Source organism: Gymnodraco acuticeps, unplaced genomic scaffold (assembly GCF_902827175.1).
Source record: "Gymnodraco acuticeps unplaced genomic scaffold, fGymAcu1.1, whole genome shotgun sequence".
NCBI classification, from domain to species: Eukaryota; Metazoa; Chordata; class Actinopteri; order Perciformes; family Bathydraconidae; genus Gymnodraco; species Gymnodraco acuticeps.
In genome coordinates this window covers 1,500,543-1,522,485 of record NW_022989949.1, presented here as the reverse complement: position 1 = coordinate 1,522,485, position 21,943 = coordinate 1,500,543, and the positions used below count along the sequence as shown (strand labels likewise).

At 39.6% G+C, this 21,943-nt stretch overlaps 1 protein-coding gene across 1 annotated transcript in view; it reads left to right on the top strand.

Moving 5' to 3' along the window:
* nrxn2b (neurexin 2b) overlaps nucleotides 1-21,943 on the top strand; it is a 637,678-nt gene that overhangs the window by 27,861 nt on the left and 587,874 nt on the right. The window contains exon 2 of the mRNA XM_034210531.1: nucleotides 20,088-20,167. The gene's annotated coding sequence lies outside the window, so the exon portion shown is untranslated. The remainder of the gene's footprint in view (nucleotides 1-20,087; nucleotides 20,168-21,943) is intronic.

Genomic DNA, 21,943 nt, shown 5'->3' with positions numbered 1-21,943 from the left:
AACAACAAATATGTGTCTCTATTTTCGTGTCATACAATTGTTAATGCTTTCTTCACAGTTAGGAAGAGAGATTTAAGGAATATATTTGTTTTACATTGTCTGCAGTAGCCTTAGAAAAAGGTAGTTCGTATCTAGCCTGCATTTAAGAAGACAGAATGCCACTACATGTACAGCTTTTGTTAGTAGCTGTGTGTATGGGTTTGTGTTTTTTGTGACAGTTGTGTATATTTTTTGTGATGGTGCTGATTGAACCTTGTCTCCATAGTAACATTGTGTTTTTGATTTAAGTACTTGACTGCCAAGAAATTGGCCTCTTATGAGTCTTCACATCTCATACTTCTTTCCACTTGAGTCTGAGATGCATGGTCTGAGGCCTGGAAACTCATCATTGAGCTGAAGTTAAAATAAAATAAAACTCAATACTATTTTGTTGGCTCTGACTTGTTGTTCTCATGCTGAGAATTTAGGAGCAAAGGAAAAAGCATTAGTCACACTTACAAAAAAAAATGTTGGGTTTGAACAAGACTATGTTGAGAGTATTGATAATTTTACCATTGAATATGTAATGCCTTAATGAAGTGGCAAACTATAACACCTGAATACAGTAAAGTCCAGTACAACATCACTTTTATCCCGGATTGACTGAATTTGATTATAATTAAGTAGCTACTGAGTGTTTAAAAAGCCTAAAGACCAAAAGACCAAAGACACTCTTGTAAAATAGATTAGAAAATGCCCAAAAGGGTGCAGAATAATTTCAAAACAAACGCTATCCGAGAAGTGTGTTTTTAAGCCATCCCTTCCACCTACTGCCATAGTGAGAGGTTAGGCCATGCCATACATTGTTTTTTGCATTGCTGGCTCTAAACAGCTACAGATAGACACGGCAGTCATGGTGGTTGTTAATACATCGGACAGTGATGTCAGTGCCATTATTCTTTAAAATACTGACAAAATGCTCAATTGATAGTTCCTGAAGAGACACACAAACACTTATAACCCAAATGGTTTTCGTTTGCTTTTGCTCAAAGCACCATAGTGGCTTATACAGTGGGGGGAAAAAGTATTTAGTCAGCCACCAATTGTGCAAGTTCTCCCACTTAAAAAGATGAGAGAGGCCTGTAATTTTCATCCTAGGTGTACCTCAACTATGAGAGACAGAATGAGAAAGAATCCAGAAAATCACATTGTCTGATTTTTAAAGAATTTATTTGCAGATTATGGTGGAAAATAAGTATTTGGTCAATAACAAAAGTTCATCTCAATACTTTGTTATATACCCTTTGTTGGCAATGACAGAGGTCAGACGTTTTCTGTAAGTCTTCACAAGGTTTTCACACACTGTTGCTGGTATTTTGGCCCATTCCTCCATGCAGATCTCCTCTAGAGCAGTGATGTTTTGGGGCTGTCGCTGGGCAACACGGACTTTCAACTCCCTCCAAAGATTTTCTATGGGGTTGAGATCTGGAGACTGGCTAGGCCACTCCAGGACCTTGAAATGATTCTTACGAAGCCACTCCTTCGTTGCCCTGGCGGTGTGTTTGGGATCATTGTCATGCTGAAAGACCCAGCCACGTTTCATCTTCAATGCCCTTGCTGATGGAAGGAGGTTGTCACTCAAAATCTCACGATACATGGCCCCATTCATTCTTTCCTTTACACGGATCAGTCGTCCTGGTCCCTTTGCAGAAAAACAGCCCCAAAGCATGATGTTTCCACCCCCATGTTTCACAGTAGGTATGGTGTTCTTTGGATGCAACTCAGCATTCTTTCTCCTCCAAACACATCTAGTTGAGTTTTTACCAAAAGGTTCTATTTTGGTTTCATCTGACCATATGACATTCTCTCAATCCTCTTCTGGATAATCTAAATGCTCTCTAGCACACTTCAGACGGGCCTGGACATGTACTGGCTTAAGCAGGGGGACACGTCTGGCACTGCAGGATTTGAGTCCCTGGCGGCGTAGTGTGTTACTGATGGTAGCCTTTGTTACTTTGGTCCCAGCTCTCTGCAGGTCAATGACTAGGTCCCCCCGTGTGGTTCTGGGATTTTTGCTCACCGTTCTTGTGATCATTTTGACCCCACGGGGTGAGATCTTGTATATACATATATAGCTGCCTGTTAAAAGACCCTGGTGGGAATTCAGCACTTTCAAAGCTTGCTTTTAAAGATTGGAGATGCAGGATATCATTTTACAAATGGCCTGTGATTTGTAAGTGTTTTCCTTGTGAAATACCTGGCACATTAGTTGCAGATGCTGTAAGCATTTTGAGAGTGAAGTGATTATGTACCCGACTGCTTGGACATGAAGGGAGATGAGATGGTTAAGGCCCCTCAATTATTGATTTCCATCAGCCGATATAAAAGTATTCCACTAGAAATATTCAGTATGAATTGTCAGACACCTGTGTCCATTTTTGAAGTTTGCCTCTCTCCCAACTGTTACTTTAGTACAATTATTTGCCCCAAAGTTGTTGCAGTCCTGTAGTTCATCGAATAAAAATGATTCACATATTCTAAGAATGGATGGGTTATCTTTACTCGTTTTTCATGCGGGCAATCCGGGACAAATGACTCACATTGGCATGGAGTTGCTAGCAAAGAAGCTGACATTCTTTCTCAGTTTCTTCCTCTTATTCTTACTGATAAAATATACATAGTGTTGCCAGAGATCCCAGAGTGCCTTTTCCTGTCTAGGACTTGAATGCCCTTCTTTTTTTTGTTGTGGGCCAGATTTGATTCTCTTTCCTCTCCAGCAGCTTATTAATACATGCATGGAAGCGACACTCAACTGGCCACACAATATTGTTTTTAGACTGAGGTCTGTCTGTGTGAAGTTATTTAAGTTGTGTGTATTGCATATTTTGTTAATGTTTTTTTTAAAATCTTTGACTGCTTATGTCATCAGCTTGGATAATTATAGTTGCCATAGTGTCTATCACTTTATGTTTGGGATTTGCCCTGCAGTTTCAGTACCTTGCATATTGCAGTTGGCCACCTTACACCAGCCCTGACAGGTGTTGTCTGAGTTTCTTCACCTCTCTGTCCAGACGAACACACAAAGCATGCACAGAAATCACATGCACAGCCTGTGCACACTTGAGTACAAAGGCAGAATTGTTTGTTTTTCCTGGTATAATATGATTTCACTGCCAAGCTAAGGTACTGCTATAGATTAAACATGGTATGGTGGGCAACCATTTATTTTTTCATACTCAAAATGAGGAAAAAAACATGTTAAAATACATTATGCTGAATCGTAATGGCCTCTTCCTTATCGGCCGACATCTCTACGTATGTGTAATTGGTTCATGATAGCAGCCTCTTTGCCAGGCAAGGCAGCCTTCTGTCATCTCTCAACACAATTTACTACAACACAGAAATGCATTTTAATCCCAGATACATCTCTTGTGCTTTATGGTCATACTAAAAATCTATAGCGTATATATACAAGATCCCATTGTCATGTTTTCAGATAATGGGAAATAGATATATCTGACAATGTCTACTTTTCATTCTAGAGTCTATGTGAGTACAAAGCCAGTGAAGTATAAGGAACAGTTTGTCATTTCTGTCTCAGCATGGTTTACGGCTAGTTTCCCTTCCCATCACTGTGGCCCTTATTTCTATAACTCTATCTGCTCTGCTGCTCAAATGAGAACATGGAAAAGTGGGAATTCACTTTTACAGAACACTGCAATAATTAAAACAGAAGTTATTTTGGGTTTCACATAGAAGATACTTTGTAACAGCATATGGGTGTCAGTTTCAGGAAAGGAGTGTTGAGGGCGACCGACTGTGAGCAAAGTCCTTGTCTTACAAGTTTCAGGGCCTTCAGCTGCTAATACTTAAGCCTTCACACCTCAGGCCAACCTGATTATACCACCTCTGCCTTGTTTTCATCCACTTCCTTTTTATTAGCTAATTGGCTTAGCTCTCTCAGGGGGTCCACAGACACATTGGATCAGCACACCAACCAGTGCTCTGTATATCTCTGCCTCATTTTCAACCTCCAGTCTTTTCTCGCTTTCTTTCTCTGCCAAATTCAAATATTTGCTTTACTTACTGCAAATAGCAGAGATTCATGAAGGAATCCAAAAGGATGACATTTTTTAGATGCTTCCATCTATTAACACACATGCAGGCACGCAATGCACGCATGCACGTTGGATTCACTGAACTTAAAGCAAATTCATTATTCATGTTGTTTCTTTTCTGCGTTTAGGGACCCTTCCTCTTCTGTCTCTGTTCATTTCCCATTGGAGCAGAAAAATACACATGCACAATCAGAACAAAGGGCAAGTTTTATTACGGCTTTTCTGGGTGTGGAGTCATAAAAACAGACAACATCATCCCTGACTTATCACTGGCAATATAAACATAATAACTCCACTGGGATGCTGCATTACACTGTAATTGACCCTTCCTCATCTGCAAATTGAGCCCATCATTTCCCGCTTATGTGTGGCAAGTCTTTAGTCTGAATGGCAAATGAACATATGAGGACTAGCTTGATGCTATCAGTGCATCCACCATTTAGGTTAATTGTGTCACTAAAAATGTATTTCCTTTGTGATTTATTTTTGACTTTGTTCTCTTCGATCTACAGTATGTCATAACTCATTATTTATACATGACATGTTATCTTGATCGTGATATATCATTTGACTTGTGTCTTCATGTTATCACTATTTGGATGGATGACGCTCTAAGATGTTGTTGGCTTTAAAAACAATTGGTGTGCTATAGATCTGGGATAGCATTGTTGAAGTGACAAAGAGTATGTGTTTGCAATGCACAACATTCAGTAAAATACAGCAGAGGGGTTTGAGGAAGGAATATGCATTTAGTGTAACGTGAGCTTTAGTGTACATATGTGTTTGTGTGCACCAGATCAATGTTCTAAAATAGCAGCATATGCCTGAACAACAATCTTTTTGTCCTTGTGTTTGGCATGGCTTACATTTCAGCAGCTTAATCAGAGCCCCATGCCCTTTCGTGTTGGCTGCTATTGGACCATGCAGCTGGGGCTAGGGGTTGTGACCGAGCCCCCCTCAGCTATTAGAGCAAAGACAGAAGTGAGGAGAAAAATAAACAAAGGGTTGTGAGCTTATAGTAGGATATTGTTACCCAGATACTATCAGGGAGAAATATGAACGTTTTACAAATTACATTCATACCCCCATCCTCAGTCAACATGCAACATTTCAACTCTTATTACGCAAGGAGTTGTCTACTGTTTTCTCCACATACTCACATCTGCATGTGGGCCAACCTCTGTATGAAGAGGGTATTAGTAATATATGTGAATATGCAAGGTATATCTAATGGCAAAAGGTCTGTTTCATTAACGCGCAATCTAATACTAGTTATTATGAGGTGGGGGACAGAAAACAGGAGGAAACACAGATGGATGGAGTTCAGAGTTCAGACAAAGAGTGAAAGATTGACAGACAGAAAGAGACGGAGTGTGCAAGAGAGCTCACTGGGAGCAAGTGTCAAGACAGCTCTGGTCTTCCCTCCCTCCCTCCCTCAGAGAGACGCTGATCATAGACTGTGTGGATGTTGTGGGATCAAAGGCTTTGTCAGTCAAAGCCCCTTGACTCTGTCTCCACAGAGCTGACTACAGGTACTCAGAGAGGCATGGATGTGGAATAATTCACGACCAGGCTAACCCTCAAATGCTCTCTCTGCCCAGAATAAGACCTCACATCTTGGGTCACAGGTCTCAGACTCCCCTTATCAGACCCCAGGCATAGCATTGTGAACATCTGCTCGGTTTGGCTTGTGTTCCTTTACTGTATTGTTTTCTTTCCAACACACATAAAGCATAGTGTGTTCGGCACAAACAGTCATACTGTGAAGTGTTAGTGTGTGGCGGAAATTGGTTGGCATGCAATGTGTTGTTTTCTATGTGTGTACGTGTGTGTGATATTTTTAGCTGTTCTTCTAATGATTTAGTGAACCACTTGAATCACATTCCACTCACAGATCCCAATTTTAAACAACATATGGTTTTATCTTGCTAGAAGTGAATATGAATACTATTAAGTCCTCTTCCGGCAATTGTGTTACACAAGGCTGATTTGAAACACTCATGCAATCAGCCAGGATTTACGTGAAGTGAATATACATTTATCGGCATCAGAAGTGGATTTGATGTATCAATCAATCAATCAATGTTTATTTATATAGCCCAATATCACAAATGTTACATTTGTCTCAGTGGACTTTACAGTTTGTACAAAATATCAGTATGACAATACGACACCCTCTATCCTTAGACCCTCTGTCCTTAGACCCTCACATCGTACAAGGAAAAACTTCCGAAGAAAACCCACAGTTTAAAGGGAAAAATGGGAGAAACCTCAGGGAGAGCAACAGAGGAGGGATCCCTCTCCCAGGACGGACAGACGTGCAATAGATGCCGTGTGTAAATTGAAAAGATAATACATTTACAACATAGGTAGTCCAAATGTTTGGAAATGCATGTGTGTATAATAGGAAGATGAATCCACGAGGATATCCATCCAGGACCTATGATCCAGGACCACAGCCACGACTCAAGATCCAGGGCTCGCGATCCAGGACAGAGGAGCGCAGGATCATCCATGACTCCGGATCCCAGCGTATAGAGACACCAAAAAGAAAGACATTTGGGAAAGCTGGGTTAATCGGAACATGAGAGTACACAGGTATAGACAGAGAGAAGGAAGAAGTAAAATGTCCCCCGACAAACTAAGCCTATATCAGCAAAACTAGGGGCTGAATCTAATCAGCCCTAACTATAAGCTTTATCAAAAAGGAAGGTCTTAAGCGCACTCTTAAAAACGGATAGGGTGTCTGCCGCCCGAACACAAACTGGAAGCTGATTCCACAAATGTGGAGCTTGATAAGAAAAGGCTCTGGCTCCCATTGTACTTTTAGAGACTCTAGGAACAACCAACAACCCTGCATTCTTGGAACGCAATGCCCTAGTAGGACAGTAGGGTATAATGAGTTCTTGAAGGTAAGATGGCGCCTGCCCATTAAGGGCTTTGTAGGCGAGAAGAATAATTTTAAATTCTATCCTGTGTTCTATAGGGAGCCAGTGTAAGGCAGCCAGAACAGGAGTAATGTGGTCCCTTTTCCTAACTCTGGTTAGTACACGAGCTGCAGCATTTTGAATCAGCTGAAGCGACTTGACTGACTTCTTGGTACACCCTGATAATAAAGAGTTACAATAATCCAGCCTTGAAGTAACAAATGCATGGACTAGTTTTCTCTGCATCGTTTTGAGGCAAGATATACCTGATTTTTGCAATGTTACGTAGATGGAAGTAGGCAGTCCTTGAAATTGATTTTATGTGGGCGTTAAAGGATAAATACTGATCAAATATAACACCAAGATTCCTTACAGTCTGTATGTTATCATACTTAGTTTTTTACTATTGTGGTGAATACAAATCATTTAAAAAAAACGTTTTAGTCTTCATTTAAGGAAAACTTCAACAGTATCTAAACTGATTAAATCAATAATAATCGTCGAATCAAAGAGCGACTTTTTCCTAATACAGAGACCCCTTTTTTTGCTTTTAAGTTTAGCATAAACATTGTATTTTGATAAACTAAATATTTTACAGGCTGGCAATAACCCAGCATCTGGATAAACCAATTGTAAAAAAATTACATTTCCAGGTGTATGTCTTTTCAATGTTATCAGAGTGTCCGCGGGGTCTTAAAAAGTATTAAAAGTTGATCAATCAATTTAGCGAAAATTAAGGCTATTAAAACCACTTTTTTTTCCCAAGGTATTAAATGTTGTAGCTTGTTTTCAATAAGTATATAAATTGTCCAAAGAGGTTGTGTTCTACAGTCTGCCTGAATGTAATCATTGCGTAGGTGTGTAGTGTGATTCTGTGTAGTTTATTTATGGCATCCCGTTGGATTTGACGTCATCTGAACAGGACATCGCACGCTCACTGCTTGATAGCGCGCGAAGGTCCGTTTACGCCGGTTGTTAAACAACATCGTTATGGGGAAATGCAAGTCACCAATGTAACCGGTTAAAACTCAAAGTGACGATGACAATGACAATGTATGGAAAGGGTCTTAAAAAAGGTCTTAAAAGGTATTTCATTTCACTTCAGGATTCCTGCATCCCTGCTTCAAAATACCTGCAATAACTGCACCAGTAAGTCTGCTGTTAAGGTTGTGACTAGTTGTCTCTCTGCACGAGGTTGCACCACTTTGGAGGTTAGCGTTTTAGTGGATGACTACTCTGTCGTTGGGGTCTTCTGTAGAATAAATCTAACCTTCCAAAGTTAATGATGGTGCACTTCTACTCCGCAATTGAGTCCATCCTCACCATCTGATCCACTACTGCCACTGCCAAGGCTAAGGACTGACTTCAGCAATCTGCCATCCCACCAGGACCCTTATGCTTTAGGACCCTAAAAGGAGCTACAAGATTATGGCCAACCCCAAATGTTCTAATTTAAATATTTTCAAAACATATCATATCAGAAAGATATTATTAAACCAGACAAAGTGAAGGTTGACTTTTATTTTAAAGAACATCTCTGTATGTAAAACTTTAAATCTTACCATTGCCGATGTTTGGTTCTTTTCATTGATGACTGTGTCATTTGTGATAGTGCTTTGCTTCCTGCCTCATGGAAGTTTATTCTCATAAAAAGTGTCACATGCAAAATGGTTGTTGAATTGTTGGCAACTGTTTAAATCTTCCCAGCCTTTTTATTTGAAATATGAAATAAACAACGGCCATAATAACAAAGCTTAAACGTCTATTAAATCCATTGCTTGGGAAAATGTTAAGCCCTACAGTAATTATTTGTGGTGTCTATTTGATTGATGCCTTTGTGTACGTGTTTGCTTGGCATTCATGTTAACACATCAGAGGAATTTTACATTCCAAAATCAGCTTGCTTCTCTTTCTTGTCCTGTGCTAACATTGAGCTTAAGTAGAAAGATCATCTTGTGTGCACCCACTTGTGCAAGCCAATGACTAGGTGATCAAATTCTGTTTCCTTGTTGCAATGTTGTGCTGCATTTAGATCCATCACAACCAAATCCAAGGGACCAAGTCTTTGCCTGATCGCTATGGTAGGTGTTGGCCTGACAAGAACTACAACAAACATGGTTGTTCACTGTAATCTTTACTTGCCTTATTACGAGCTGACAAGGGAAAGAGAAGGATGGGGAGATTTTGTGAAGTGAAGCTGGAATAGTGGTGAAATAGTGGTGACATTGTTCCACTTGCTGCTTAATGAACTTAATAAACTGCATTGTGATTTCATGCTGTGGGAGTCACAGAGGGAAACAAATACACAACCTTTCAACATATTGTAATACAAATAGTACCCCAGAAACTGGCAGCGAATAAAGGCAAAACAATAATGCCCCAGAGTCTGAAAACACAGCCATAATCCAGCTTCTTTCTCCCCTCTCTATCCACTCCAACAAGATGTGCAAGGGCATATGCAGTAACTTAAAACAGTAACTTGTAAAGAATAGTTATTCATTACAATCATAAATAGTTTTATTTTCATGAACATTGTCATCCTGTTTCCTTGCAATTGTATGGCAACAACAAAAAAGCCTACAACAGGTTTAACTTGACACTGTTATTTTAATCAGTAAATATGACATTACACTGTATTGTCAGAGTGAGGATGATATGCATATAGGAAACTTGGTTTTATTTAAAAACGAAAGAAAATAATAATGACCATGTGAACTAGGCCCCCTGTAGCCTAATCCTCTTTTGATAAGGGATTACAGGATTATGCAGTGATTTGTATTGCAGCACAGGGACACAGTCAACTCTATGCATACTTAAATTGTAGTCTTAACAGAACAAAGTACATTGTCGAGCCATTCAAATATTTTTTTCTCCCCCTGTTTTTATTTAACCCTCCTGTTGTCTTCGGGTCAAATCTGACCAATTCACTACTTTCATCAATCATAACTTGTTTGTTTTACATTTCATTTTCATTTCATTACATTTCATTTTTATTTGTCCCGCTCATGGTACGCATAACCAAATGTACAATAATTGCCAACAAAACATGTCTCTATAAACACACCACTGAGCGAAAAGGAGCAGGGAGAAGAATCAAATCTTATGTGACCTGCCCCTTTCTAAAAAAACGAAATAAATACAAATAGATGGTCTGCCCTTCATAATAAAAAAAAATGTTCACAGCCAAACATAACAGTACACCCTCATCTGAGTCCTACTGGAGAAGAAGGTGGAAAGCGGCGCCTACAGTAATAATAATAATAACAATAACAATGGCACCTGCAAATAAAGAACAGACATCACATCAAATACATCAACAATATTTAGCAATGCAGGACCAGAGTACATAGACTTATTCACATTCTGCTTCATATAGTCCCATCTTTCTTAATTTATACAATTTCTTTAACTGAAAAATACATATACAATTCTTTAGATCCTTTTGTTGAGAATTCCACAATTGTACACCAACCACCGAAACACACATTTGCTTAAGAGTAGTCCTTGCACAAGGATGCTTACAATTGAATTTCCTTCTGTGGTCTTCCTTGTCTGATCCAAAAACAAACAACGGTTGGAAACATACTGGTAACATTCTGCTTGTTGCCCTGTGCATTACTGATAATGTCTGCAGCTCAGCTATGTCTTTGAGTTTCAGGAGTCCTGACTTAAATAACAGTCTGGTGTGTTCTCTTGAATCAGCTTTATGAATTATTCTTACTGCCCTTTTCTGTAATATTGACAATGGCTTTATGTTGCTCATATACGTGTTGCCCCACACTTCTATACAATAAATGAAAAATTTAAAAATGTAATCTAGCAAATACTTTGCCTGGTTAAGAACAGAAATATTCCTAGACACTTTGGTTTTAACATGTGCTATGTGTGATTTCCATGTCAGGTTTTCATCCAGCGTCACACCTAAGAATCGAAATTCAGAAATCCTTTCAATAAAAACTCCATCAATGGACAGTGAAATGTTTTCATCTTTTTTTCTATTAGCAAAAACCATAAACTTCGTTTTATTCAAATGTAGGGTTAACTTATTTTCATCAAACCATCTTTTAAGTTTGACCATTTCATGTCCAATACACTTTGCTAAAATGTTTAACATGTTCAACTTTGTAACACCCATGGTGTTCCCGGTCAAAAATGACCGCCATAAAGAAAAGGAATTAGTAACCATCCGGATCAGATACAACACACACACACACACACACACACACACACACACACACACACACACACACACACACACACACACACACACACACACACACACACACACACACACACACACACACACACACACACACACACACACACACACACACACACACACACACACACACACACACACGCATACTCTAGATGTGTTCCCCCCCCTTATGTGCCCAATCCCCCCATGTGAATCACACCTGGCACACACAAATACAAACACACACACAGAACAATTTGACACATTTCCCACTCTTATGTGCCCATCCCCCCACATGGATCACACCTGGCACAGGCAATACATGTTCAGTGTCTGTTCTTTGTATATTTACCGCAGTGTTTCATGTATACCAGTAGTCTGATACAATATTTACAGTTTGAAAGGGTGTTAAAAGAAATTTGGTGATTATTAATGGTTTTTGTGGTAATGTAATAGCAGTTAAAACAGGACCGGTCAAATTTGACCGCGAACACCAAATAAGGGGGGGGGGGGGGGGGGGGGGGGAAGACAATAGAAGGGTTAATGAAATAAATGAGAGGGCATGGGGAAACTGAAGAATGTGCTTCGTAGAGGTTGGGGAGTGAAAGACGGAGCAAGGTGGAAGAATGGGGAAAGAGAGAGGGCACTAAACTCCCAGGCAATAATTAAGTGGAATATGGAGCACGCCCTCGAGGGTACATCCAAATCAGCACTTTGCATTTTGATGGAATTTGAGACAGCGTGGAAGCCACTTTCTTAATGAGTTTATTTATGTGCGGGTAGATGGCATTTGCCCTGACTCTGCGACACGCTTGGCCGGACTCTCCCTCATACTTGCAAATTGCTGGCAGGGGGCGAACAAAGGTGACTTGAGGTCGCATCTACTCAGTGTAATACAAGCTGTGGAGACCAACCATGTAATGATCAACTTATTTACATAATGTGATGTAATCATATGGATTTGTATGTGTTCACTAAAGTTACACCAATATAATTTTTTAAGCCAATATAGACATCTTTGGAGAGCTGCTTGACTGGTAGCTTGGAATGTACTGTATATCAGCGTAAATAATGTTTCAGAGGCTTGACAAGTTTGTGAGCAAATCATGATAAAAATAAGAAATGTTGGAAATGTTTGGTTCATTTGGATGCATTTTAATTAATGGTTACCGAAGACAACACGTGCAATATTCAAATATACATCTAAAATTATTATTGTGCATTTTTTTTTCAATGTTTCTGCACAGGAATGATCTTGGTTATCAACAATTTGTCATATCATTATGTTCTCCTGTAAAAGATAGTAGAATCACAATTGGTACTTTCCTTTTGCACCTCCTCATTCTACCTTTTCATGGGTTTGGACATCTCTTCATAAAGACTGTGTCCGCCAGCAAACCTCCCTAGAGAACTGTATTTGTGGTGAAGTTTATGAGGGCACCTGTCGTAAAGATTTAAGACGGAGCTTTTAAGGCTGTTTGCAACATAAGCGCATGTATTGAGTTGGAGTGGTGGATCATTGAGTGCTGTGTCAGTATGGATTGTGCATGATGGCCTTCCCCTCTTTCTTTTTTCTCATCTTGTCAAGCATACATAGATAATGTCTTTTTTTCATTTACACACCATTGAGGTCATAAATGAAACATGGTGGTTGTGAGTCACTGGAGCTTGTGAGGGATTAGCTGGGGTTGGCCTGAGTGGTTACATATGTCCACAAATGCACATGCATCCCCAGATCCTCATATATGATTATGTCTGAAATGGTTTACCACACTCATGCACACAATGATTTGAGGACTGATTAGCCTATGGCTCATAAGCTGTCCCAGAGGAATATTCATGGGTCTTATCTTGATTGACAACAAATGCAACGCGACAAATAAATAGAAACAAATATGACAAAAAGTCCAGAGAATGTGTTCCCATCTTGTGTTCATTTTTTTGGCAGATTCATCATCAAACAGCTAATCCGTCTGGTCTTGCAGACGAGGGTTGGGTTGCAGGCGTAAGTCTTACATTGGTATCAGTTCTCCTCTTGGTATGTTGTTACTTGTAAGTTATTCACCTACATTAATTAGGCTTATTACATTTACCTACTGATTTAAGCAAAATTACTATTCGTCTATATTGAATACCATATTTACCTGAAAACAAACCTTGAAGAAGAACGTAGTCATTTTTACATACTACCACTATAGAGAACCGCAGTGACGCGGCCTAAAAGCCGGAAGTAAACTCCTTCCGGTTCCTTCGTCAAAAACGCAATGCAATTTCTCCATAGGATTTTGGAAAATAGCTCTAAATAAGGTCTGTGGTTGACACACATTTAAGAGACGGATCACGTTTTTGTTCAGCCGGATAATATCCACATGCTTTTATAATTTTGAATCATAAATCTAGTTGCCAGAAGGAAAATGCTAACGTTATGCTATAAAGGAACTACAGCAGGGTCGCTGCTTCAACGTCACTCCAACTTAAGATCCATATTCAAAACTACAGATTCAAAGTTGTTCAAGTTGAAGTGTTTGTTTTAACAGTTTGCAGGAGGCAGGTACTTGCTTTCAAGCAGAACTGGGCAAACAAACTTAGAGGAGTGTTTACGTGTTCGGTGTAATGACGTAAAACGGCCTGGACAACTTCTGTATTCAGCCACTTGGTAACAACCATCGTTTTTCAGACACGTCAACTCTTCAAAAATCACTGCTGATGGATTTAATGTCGTAGAACAAAACGTGATCTGTCTCTTCAATTTGTGTCAACCACAGACCTTATTTGGAGCTATTTTCCAAAATCCTATGGAGAAATAGCATTGCTTTTTGACAAAGGAACCGGACGTGGTAAAAATGCTAACTTACTTCCGGGTCTTAGGACGCGTCACTGCGGTTCTGTATTGGCTTTGGTGAAAAGACCTCACAGAGAAGGAGATGTTAACATACTGCTCTCCTGAGAGGGCATCAGTGAGATCTGTCGGTGTATTAAGTGTCTTGTTGATTTTCTCAAGGATGTCAATATCGTGCCATATACGACTGAAGTGTCTAGTCTTCTGATCGGAGGAGAGAACAATAATTAGCAGGTTAGTGTTGAGTTATCAGCACAATGACTTGATCTAGGGTTTTGATCCACAACTTGTTTGAGCACTTAATTTTAAGCTTACATTCAGTTGTCTTGAGCTCCTTTGAGGTCTTAGTGAGATCCCACTGATTTCTCTCTCTGACAGCCCACACTATTTTACATAAAACCACAGTACGTTCAATTCCTATCATGTTGTTACCAAACACTTCAGCCTTGCACAAAACCCCTTATTGTTTGTTTTTGACAGTGTGTCTAAAAGGTTTCAATTGAGTTTGGAGTCCGAAGATGTTTTGTTTGTTAAATCAACACCCTTTACAATACGATACAAAGGAGCTTTATTGGCACCACCACATCAAAAAACATAGCATTGCCAAAGCATGCCACATTACAAGGCATTACAACAACAAAACAAAAACAAATGGAATACTTAACATACATGTCAATGATTACACTGAGTATTGTTAGCTTCACATAGCTAGGCAATACACTATCAAAAATCAACAGTGACTTATCAAGTATAGCATTAAAATGTACGACACATAATTCTGAATTTATTACTTCAGTAAAATATCACATCTACAAAAATATTATTACAATCACTGATTAAAAAGACAAACTGGCTGAATGAATCGCAGTGAATTCAAACATGCTGCACATAACATCAGTGGGGAAAAGGGAGGGGACAGCGTGCAACTAAAGACTTTTTGAATACTGTAAATCATTAATAGATTTTTCATCTTTCCAAGTATAGAGCAGGAATATCGTCATTAAATATTTTCAGATTTATATATTCAGATAAAACAGAAATTGCTAATGGGTTTCCTTTTGGAGCTATGTTTGGTATAATGTGGCCAGTTTTAAAAGAGCAAATAGTCAAAGCAAGCATTTTTGCACAGCGTATGAAACAATTCTGTTTCCCTTTATGTGACTTTAAATCCTGTGGGTCAGTAAATCAGACTTCAGTCATTCTTTTTGTGTTTCAGGAGCTTTTCTTCCGCTAACATTGACTCAATTCCAACAGGGTTTGAGTTATAAACTGAGCTCTATGGGGGTCTTTAAAACACACACACACACACACACACACACACACAACACACACACACACACCAACACACACACACACACACACACACACACACACACACACACACACACCACACACACACACACACACACACACCACACACACCACACACACACACACAGCAGCAGCCCTCTACTTGCTACAAACTAAGTTAAATATGAAAATGTTCAACTACGCACACCACATAACACATCATCTTGGCTCGCGCAGCACGCTCACAGGCATCTATTGCGCAACAATGTATTGCGCACCTTTGAGGTGCAGTGCTGGCATATTGTCATTTAAAGTGGACCTATCATGCTATATTTGAAAAATATATGTAGGGCCATATCTATATAAAACATGTCTGTGAAGTTTTTTTTTCAAAATACCAAACAGATCATGCATTTTAGCCATGCCTCATTTCACTCTATTTGCTCTTTTCCAGCCCTGTTTTTGCAAGATCTGATTCTGTGACGTAGCTTTAATACAAATGAGCTGCAGCTGACCACGCCCCCCTGCAGGAGAGGGGAGCGTGCTCTGAGATCAGCTGCTGGTCTCTCAGAAGAGGGGGAGGAAAAGAGAGGCTCCGTCCTCCGTGTATTATTATTATATTATTATATCAAGTCATTATTCATTTGTTTTAAAGCTCAATAAATAACAAAGAAGACCTTTGACCGGCACTTTTCTAATTTTGTCCGGAAGATTTAAACTTTAACGGACATGTTGACCGGCAAAAAAAAAACTAACTGAAACTCTGCCGCACGGTGCCCTCGTCCCTTGGAAGAGGCGGCGAGGTGGGTGTTTGTCATCTGCTGGTGGACTACCGGGTATAATTACAGCAGCAGTAGCAAACGCTTGCCTCGGGGAGGGAGAAAAAGAGCCACAGCGGAGAATAAACAGAAGGGCAACCATGGCAACCATGGCAACCATGCACGGGAAGTCTTCTTCGCTGTGTCAGACTACAGCGGCACTTACAGGCCTGGCATATGTACTACAGCGTCTCCAGCGCTTTCGATCGGTCTCGTTTGAACGGATACGTCTCGTGTGAACGGACACTTTTCCGGGCTGACGTCAGCTTGAATGGAATCTGTATCCGCTCGTTGTAGTCCCATTTTTAAAAGATTTGGGTACGGAGGAAAAGAGAGAGGGTTTTATTTGCTGACGCTGTGTGAGTTCCCCGACGCACCGGGGACACATATAAAAGACATCACAAAGTGCACTTTGCATGATAGGTCCCCTTTAAGAGAGCCTAGTTATTTTGGAAAACATGTTTTTCTTTTAGCCTATTTACCTCGTTAACGTAAATAATACTCATTACATTGACACATGCATTATTTGTAACTAAAATAATGGTTATTGGTAATGTATTAGCGACCCCCACAGATGTATGATTTCACTGCGTCCGTGGGAGCTCAGACCCCATTGGCTCCCACATAACTCGAACCTTGGTCATATACATGCACACATGCTTGCCAGACCAGCCACATGCTAGTCACTTTTGGCTTTAGGGGGTGATTTGTTTTTCCTCTTGCTTGGTCAACAGGAAGATAACCTTTCCATGTATTGGCCAGCGGCCTTGCTGCCTCTGGCGTCCTCCAAGGCTTTAATTAAAGCTCTAATTGTGCAGACAGACTATTCTCTCATTATATCTACTCTTTTCTTTCAACCTGGTCCCTGTCCCCTGTTCAATTATCTGAACTCTCTATTGTGAAGGCCACTTGTCAGTAAAGCATGGAGTGGGAAGGAAGTACATTCATTTGAATGATGTGCTCTTAGATTTTCACTCTGACCACATTTTCATCAGTCATCAAATGTAGCAAGTTAGCAACTGAACTTGCCAAAACAAATTGCCAATTGCACAGATATTATCTTTATTATTATTCTGATCAATTGTTCAACTATAATATCAGTATATCTTCCATACCCTGTTTGTTTCATAATATGAAACATTTCAGTTTTTAGATCCTTGACTGCCATTTATTTAAAGTATGTTGCCATATTTTCAAGGTAAAAAGTGATGCATTTATCGGTGGTTAATTTTATAGAAACCTTTCAAAATAAACTTGCATTAACAATTGATTTCTTTGAATTAAACCACAGCCAAATGTATTTTATACTGAGTGGAAGGAGAACAAAACCATAGCCTCCTCTTCAAATCTTCTGTCCAGTCAGGTATTGTGCCAGTGTCATAATTAAGTGCAAGAAATTGGGTGAAAATGCCTTAATTATGTTCTCTAAAAGCTCCCGCACCATCCAAGCCAACGCAAACCCCTTTTGTTGTTGAGCAATTACATTACTTCTTAACTTATGCTTCTTTTGCTTTGTCTGGCGTCCATTTTCTGAATTGGCCTCCATCCATGCCTCTTAGATATGAAGAGAAATGGAGTAGATAGACATTTAGAGATTGAACAAGAAAGGAAGAGCAGCAGAGTGAAATAAGTCGGGCAGAGTGGTGGAGAAAAGGATTATTGAATATTGCGCTATTGATAGTCAGGGACGTCATTGTGCATTTGTGCGTAATGAGGGACACACAGAGCCATGCCAACTCTTATTGACTTCAGGCCGTAGGATTATTGCTGCACTTATTCACTCCCTGATTATTGCCCACTCACCCCTGCAAAAGAAACAATCTTGTATACAAGTCTATGTGTAGCTCCTTCTCCCCATTCAACCTTACACAGGTGAATATAACATGAATCACCGACAATACGATATACAATGTTAAAGCAAACTTCTTCAAGATGCAACATGTCCACATTCTGTTGAAGACCCACATACTGACATGGTGTCCCTACAGTCTATTTTGGATCAGCATTGCCCTTGCCTAATGTCCCTGCTGTATAACTTGCACTCAAAGGTCAAAGTTTAATGAAACATTTGCAGTTACAAGCACTGACCCTGACATTCAAAGGCAGCACTCTGTGCCCTCAAAAATGCATATTGTTAATTTTAGTATGCATTATTCTTCGGGGCAGACAAGCTATACATAGCTGTTTGGCCTAGCTCCGTGGCCTCCATTCAAAGCACTTTACCTTGTTTAAAGACCTTTTAAATAATTAATCGAGTCCATCAGCTTCAAAGGGAGGGATCAATCGATTGAGCAAATCCCTCAGTCCCATTCTTGAGGAAGCTTCCATGATTTTTCCCCCTTCTTCACAAATTATTTATTCTTAGTGCTTCAAACGAAACATGTTAATAGGATTAAGTGAAATGGAAATGATGCTAAAAAGTGATGTGTGGCCTCATATCATCCTTGATCCTAAGGTACAGTGGGTGTACTGTGTTTTTTAATGAATACTGGTTAGCACAGATATATATCAAGGTCAGATGAAAGAAAGTTAGGTGGGTCTTCTTGAAAGGTCATCTGCTGTGAGATGCCTTGCAGTAAGGGAGAGAAAATGATAGTGATGATGGCTGAGAAAGATGGCCCCTAAGGACTGTTGCTTTGCTGTCAGTTCTTACTCTTACCTAGGGGTCAATATCAGCAGTGTATATCTCTGTGTCTGGGTCTCCTAAGCAATGCAACCTGGACAACGTCTGTATTATTTCACCCAGTTGGAGCTGGCATCGTTAATCATCCACATCTCCTTTTGCGGCCCCAGCTCCTCTTTGTGCCCCAGGCTTCTCTCCGCCCTTTTATTCCCCTTTAGTATCTTGTCCTTTTGCCTACCTTCGATGTCTTTGTATTCTAAGTATAGACATACTTTTATTTCACATCAACAAGTTCATAGTGAACATTGTGGTCAGTATGTAATATGCAGGTTACATTGAGCATTCACTTGCATTTTAAATGTGTCCAATTTGCATTAAATGTCATGTTCAATACACTTTAGCTGTGTAAATTGATTCCCAATTCCATATAGTTTTAATATGTGCTGCACTAAAGAGTAAAATGAATATTATATGCATAGCATTTCAGTTAATAAGCAGTGTGGTCATGCTTTCTGTAAACCGTTTTAATAACATTCTTTAGACATAATGGAATTCAGATTGCATGCTGATACTTGTATAATATACCAAAGATTTCTTCTCTCCTGATTATATCCTTGATTTGCATAATGAGCCAACATGAATTACGAAGCAAGAATATAATGAAAGGATTTCAAACTGCACGTCTAAAAGCACTGTTCACCAAAGAACACATTGGCTTTCATTCTTAAAGTTGGATTAGAGAAGACTTCTTAATGTTTGTTTCTGTCATTATCTGTGCTTTCACTCTCTCCAAGGTTACACTTTCTCAGTGATTGAGGCAGGCGTTGACAACTTTACATCCACAGAGTACGAGGAGTGATGTGTGCCAGAAAGGAGCTAGAATGAAAAGAAAGCATGGTTTGAGTAGGAGGGAGTACATGCACAAACTTCTGGAAGGCCTTTAATACACAGGAGAGGGAAGGAAGCCATGCTAGCTCAGATGAACACTGGTCTTCCCCCACAGCTGTAACCTGCATTTGGCTTTATTTTCCAGTGTTTTAGGTCATCTAATCTACAGGGCATCACTAGCCTAAATCTGGCATGTTGTTGGCCGGATCTCTTTCTTTGTGTCTTCCAATGGGCCAAAGCAAAATCAGTTAATATTTCAGAACTACAGAAAACACATGCTTTGGGCTTTTTACCACCAGGAGTGTGCTTTATGAATTTGGAACCACAACTCTTAATCCAAATTAAAAGAAACGAGTACCATTTACAAATAATAATGCTTAAACAAGTATTTTGATTCTGCTTGTCAGGTCCCCAAACGACTACTCGTTGGCACTGTTTATCATCTGGATGAGGCTATGCAGATTGAGGCTTTCCAAGAACTTTGAATGTAAGTGTCCATCTCAGTTTTCAATTATAATTTATTTGTGATTTTTAACCCTTTGTTGGCATGAAACCCACGTAAATAAATACTAGAGGTGAGAAGGACTGCACTCTTGCTATTTATAATAAAACCTTCCAATCTATCCACACTAATTTATGTATGTCAGAAGATAATTTGCTCAAAAATCCCCATACATCAGTCTATAGCAACATACGCTAGTTAGATCGACTGATATACTTCCACGATAATGAATCCCATAGCCCCAAAAAAAACAACCGGCAGATAACACTTTGATCTCATTTGTTATTTATGCGTGTTTTTCAATGATATATTTTTTCTAGATACAAGGTTTCCAACTAACTCCGATCTCTATCCAAATGACAGACAAAGCTTCGAGTGGGTCATTTCCAGCTGTATGACCATGACATTTGTCATTTCCCAGCTAAAGGAAGAGACATTGATCCGTGTTGAGCTAGCTGTCCACTCCTTTTAATTTAACGGCCATTGGCTCATTGTAATGCCTCAGTGTCCTACAGGTGTCATTGGATCCATCACTGGAGATGGGCTTGATTGGCTATGCAAGATAGCTATAGCTCATTAGAGGCAATGGAACCGATGAGATTCCCATTTTCACGGCTTCCCTCATTCGCATATTGACCACAGAATTAACTGATATGCCATTGTTTGACTGGCAGGATGAAGCACTTTTCAAGATGTTCATTTCTTTTTTTTTAATAATATAGTTTATGTTTTACATAGCAGTTTAGAAAAAAATATCAAGAGCATTATAAATGTTTATCTTTTTAATAAATCCTGGACTATTTTGATCTGTTCACTGTTACTGGTTACTGTGTCTTTCACACGGCAGTTTATAATTTATACTGACATTTAAGAATATCCAATGTGTTATTAAATTGGCATTGAGTTTGTGAGTCAGGCTGCCTTTAAAAGCTAATGGAAAGTGAAATGCTCAGTTTTGAGTTCCGTACAACACTTTATCGGCCTAATGGGTTTAACCGTTCAATACCTCTGACCGTCTTTATTCTTGTGGTTTACAAAGATCTAACAAGCTTAATCTACACTGGTTAAATAATAGGCTTTTATCTACTGAGCACAAACACTCACACAGGCTTACATGCATATGCAACATTCCAACTTATAACTTTATACGTTAAATCCCAGAGAAAAAATGATGCATGATGCAGCTTTCCTACTCATAAAACTGGGACTCTTCTTCCAAAAAGGAACGTTAATAATAATACATGAGACTTGTACTGTATAGCGCTTTTCTAGAAACTCAACGACGCTTTGACAGAGAATAAAACCAGAAGATGGGGGGGGGGGGTCAGTGGTTGAATTCAGTGTTGAACAGGTGGGTTTTGAGTGATATTTTGAATGCTGTGAGGGAGGAAGAATCTCTGATGGATTGGGGTAGTGAGTTCCAGAGGGTGGGTGCAGCAACGGAGAAGGCTCTGTCGCCCCAGGATTGAGGTTGGTCCGGGTGGGGAGGGACAGGAGGTTGGCAGCAGCAGAGCGGAGGGAGCGAGTGGGAGTGTGTCTGTGGAGGAGGTCAGTCAGGTAGGATGGGGCCAGGTTATGGAGGGCTTTGTACTGAATTCTCTGGGGGAGTTGTTAAGAACAACTTAAACAAACGGTTTTCATAGTAATACTTTTTTAGTATATACTATTTGTTATGAACTAATCTTTGAAGGTCAGCTCACACATAAGAGATGATATTAAAATTGTTCATGGAACAGTGCAAATGCAAAGAGATTGGGTTTT